At 46.5% G+C, this 4,488-nt stretch overlaps 1 long non-coding RNA gene across 1 annotated transcript; it reads left to right on the forward strand.

Moving 5' to 3' along the window:
- Positions 1-1,231: 1,231 nt before the first annotated feature.
- Positions 1,232-3,158, forward strand: LOC144584902 (uncharacterized). The gene is made up of 2 exons (XR_013539383.1): positions 1,232-1,319; positions 2,968-3,158. It is a non-coding gene; the product is annotated as an uncharacterized LOC144584902 (long non-coding RNA).
- Positions 3,159-4,488: the final 1,330 nt, after the last annotated feature.

Consider the following 4,488-nt stretch of genomic DNA (forward strand, 5'->3'; position numbering starts at 1 on the left):
GAAAAGAAAAATAATAATTAGGGTTGATCTAAAGCTGAAAGCATTCCTCATGTGAAAAACATAGAACTTAATGAAGCTATTTTTGTGGGACTACAACTTGGGAACCGTTGTTCAGAAAAATCACATTTCTTCATGAAGTGGACTAATGAAGCCCTCCGTATTCGGATCATCGAAATTTATCTTCCTGATTTAAGGTGTACGGCACTGTAAATTTGTTTCTTTCTTTTAAAAGATGCAACAGCCAGCTTTTCTGGATTACAAATCACATCTTCAAAGAGAAAGGCTGACCTATATCAGTAATGAAGTAGACTATAATCCACTAAAAGCTAAGATTGAAATACATTTCCTAGTCTAAGTTTCCACAGAAGAGATAGGCAGGAACGTGGAAAAGGGTGGTTTGTTGTGGTTCATGGTCTGTGGTTACCCATGACCTATGACCCCTTGACCCACGAACTGGCATGAACCAACTGGGAAACCGAACCAGTTGATGTTTCAGTTTTCGGTGCATTCCTGTGAGGACCAAGAAGTTACAAGAACAAGAAAGTAGCTCCTGTTGGGTTTCTTTGTCTCCAGGGAAATACATCCTTCCGTATCTGGTGGATATACACCTTTGGAAACAGTGATAATAACAGCACCTCAGGTCTTCTGCTCAGTGATTGTGGATACCAGGTATGAAAATGACTTTAAAAGTTATTGTATTAAACTAACACTAAGATATGTTGTTATATTATTTTAGTACGTCATGCCGGAGAAACAGCATTGCTCGTGTTGAAACACTCCTATTTTTTCGAATGGCATTGCTGTGTCAGAATGGAGCAAGTCTGATGGCTTCACTCTTAGTGAACCCGTAGTCAACCGAACTCTTGAGAAGTTGTTTCATTGGTTTCCAGCCTTTTCCAGTAACAAAGAAGGAGGAAGGTCCGGGAAAGGTGGGAGGGCGTCCATCTCCTTCCTTGTCAGGTGTTACTCTTCCAAACAGGATGTCCTGGTATCAATAAGGTGCTGAGGCAACAGACTGGCAATCCGTCCTTTGTCTGTTTTATTTTATTCCTCAATTCCTCATACATCCTTCCTCAACTATCTAGGGCTGATTTGCATGATAATTAAGGTTGCCCACATGTAGCTGGAAAGCCTTATGGAAAGCTGCCAAGATGTCCACACCCCATTGCAACGGCTGCTTCTGTGCCTTATAAATAGTAGGATCTTCGGGTCACCTCCTTGTCTTACCACCTCCTGAGACATCCCATCCTACCTTTCAGCCATGAAGCTCTTGGCCATCCTCTCAGCTGTTCTCTTCTTTGTCCTGATGGCTGCTCCGGGTAAGATCTCTGCTGAAAACTGGGTGGTGACTTGGAATAGGGTTCATGGGCAGTTTAAGGTTTCTCTTTATTTTGCTTTGTTTCCTTTCAGGTGTTCGCAATTTCCCCCCTCAAAATATCTTCATGAAGTGGGGAGGAGGGTCTTTTAGAATGAAAATAATTTAATGTAATTTCATCTCATCTTAACTGTGCATGACATCTTTAATGTAGTGTGTGGTGGAACCCAAACTCCGACGCAGTGGGCATTTTTGGCTGTTCAGATCCCCTAGAAGGAGCAGGATGGTCAGGTGGTTCCTTGTTAGGAAGGCCCAATTCTGGTGGAGGCATCTCTTCTTGCAGGGACTCACCTTTCTGCTCCTTATGGATTCTCCTGCTTTTCCCTATCTTGAATTCCTCCCTACGTCAGTCCCTCTTTCTCTATGGACTCATTTTGCTCAGCATCAAAAAACATTAGAGTCAGAAGGAGTCCCAGAGGGCATCTAAGTTTTGAGATAACCCTAGCTGGAGGCCCCTGAGAGATGCCCATCCCGCCTCTGCTCCCAAAGTTTCCATCAGGTTCCAAGATAACCCGTTCGACTGCAGGGCAGGTCTTGCTCCCAGGAAGGTCTCCCTACCATTTAGCCAAGACCTCCTTTCTTGCAATTGGAATTCCTTGATGAAATCCTGCTAGACAAACAGGGTCAATTTTGAAAGTCAATTGCTGGAAGTTGGGAAATCTTCCAATATATAGTCTTTTGCATACAGAGTGGTGCTACTCAGCATGCAACAGGTAAGGCCTAAGGAGATGGTAAGCAATTCACATTTCAAAGTTACCCTGTCTGCCTAACTCCAGTTGGATTGGAGCTACTGCGTCATATCCTCCTCTCTGGAAAAGCAACTTTTTGGCAGGCGGCCTCTTTCAGGCAAGAGAAGATGGCTCTCGTACACCGTGTCTGAATTGCCATCTCAGGCTTGGCACTCGCCCCTTGAGTTTGGTATCAGAGCAAGTCAGGATGGTAGCAACAGTGGGTCCTGAACATGGAAAAAACACCTTGATCCCTCTTCTGTTCTAGCGCTTGCTGGTGGGCCAACTTCCCTTGCCCAATGTCACAAGGCTGGTGGCTACTGCGAGCCTGGGAATTGTCCACATGGAGCAAGACGCATCGGGCACTGTGGTGTGAATAAAATTGCTTGCTGCAAGAAATGAGGAGCTCTCTCCTTGGAAAGGTAATTATGATGTTTGTGAGGTCATTTCTTTGAGGGTAAACAGATAAGCTTTTGTGTTTATGCAGCCCCCTTCATCATTTACAAAGGCTTTTCATTTCATTTTAATAATGGAAGGTGTGCTGGAAAAGAGAGGGGGAAAGGCAGATCACGGGGAGACCAGGGGGCCAGAATCCGCAGGAAAAGAGGCAGACCAACCATGAAGTGGATCCGAAAGCAGGAGTGACCGATAGCTTTACGAATATTGACCATGTGCCGTCAAGTCCATTCTGACCTAATTACATATATATACATAGATAGATATATGTCCCCCAAATCCTACACTGAGCACAGCTGGAAATGATTCCGCCTGAGGGACATACATTCTGCTTCATAAATCTTATTATGTAACATAATCCATGTTCACAAAGAATTCTGCATCTGAAAGCTTTTTTCTTTCCTGTAGGTCGCTGCCTGTTTGTGGTGAATTCCTCATCGACTTCCAGGGCGTTCGTTCATCCCCATCTTTCGGCTGTATACCCACCATCACCCCCCGGAATGAGAGTCACTTGATCTTTCTCCCTCAGCTGATTCTCCTTCAATTAGGTTCTGTTTCTCTCCTTTCCCATTGAATAAACGTGCATATGATGACCAGAATCTGTGAAGTGTGCTTCTGTGTTTTGTGGAAAATACTTGGTGGAGATTTGGAGGTGCACCGCTTAGGGTCAAGCCCGATGTTCGCAGGACTTCATAAATGCTCCCATTAACCCATCTCCTCTCCTGCTGCTCGGGGCTTGAGCACACAAGGCACATGTTCTGTAGTGGTTGAAATTTCTGTTCACACAACGCACTAACATTACCCAATCATTTACTCGGCCTAACTGTGTTTTTCGCCTCCTTTCACGGGGAGGCTTCTGTTTTTCTGTTCCAATGGTGTATCAAGATATTCCTGAGAAGTATGAAATGTGCGCATCACCCTATCAATACTTTTCAAAAGCCTCCTCCCTGACATGTGGCTTCCTTCGAGATTTTGCCAGAGGGAGGTGAGGCCGGGAGAGGGTTGGGCTCAGCCTCAGCCTTGAACCCTTGGAACGGAGACGTGGCCTTGAAGTTGGAGGGAGGCTGAGCGTGGAGGGAAGCCACACCTCCCTCTGCGCCACGCCTGTGAGCAAATGTAGCCGCTGCTGCCTCTTGGCAGATGGGCTGAAACGAATTTAGCACACTTGGGTGTGGGGAAAGGAGAGACAGTGTGGCGACAGCAACAGCTACGTATCCCTGGGGAAGATCAGCAATGGCCCATTTGCCTTCCCAACCCCGGAATAAAGACGCGAGACAAATAATATGGGTTAAAACACGGGCCGCACTTTATTGATTGTAATTCAAGTTTGCCATCCTTTGGCAAAAGGGGACCTGCTGTATTGTAGAAACAGGTAAATTGCAGAGGTATCCAAATACCCCTTAATCAACAGATGGGCGAGTCCCGAACCGCAGGTTCTTGCGCTCTTAAAGACAGCAGGAACCTGGCCGGCCGCAAAGAAGCACCCCCAGACCTCAAGCCATCTTTAATCGATGGCTGTTGGTCCGGTAGTGGCCCAGCACATCTTCCCCCCAAGCACTATAATTGCACAATCCGCAGCACTGGCAGGTCTGATGCGCTGTCAGCTTACCTGAACGTACAGGGGGACTCACCGGAAAATACCTGTTTTTTTCCGCACTACCTGCTACAGCATAGGGAGTAGCATAGTTAAGTCCCATGCCCGTCATCGATCTGCTCAAGCTCAACAAGCAGGCCCCCCTTGATGTCTTCGAAGAAGACATCCAAACCCGAATCGGTCAGATGGACTTCATCGTTCAGAAAAAAAATCAGGGCTATCCAGTTGGATCCTCTGGTGACCAGTCACCGATCCAAGGCCGCTGCAGACTGCACTGCAGGCCTCGCGGTTACCAACCCTGTGTGCTGTGTTAACCTGGCGTCTCTCCACGTCAG

Source organism: Pogona vitticeps, chromosome 1 (genome assembly GCF_051106095.1).
Source record: "Pogona vitticeps strain Pit_001003342236 chromosome 1, PviZW2.1, whole genome shotgun sequence".
Classification (NCBI taxonomy): Eukaryota; Metazoa; Chordata; class Lepidosauria; order Squamata; family Agamidae; genus Pogona; species Pogona vitticeps.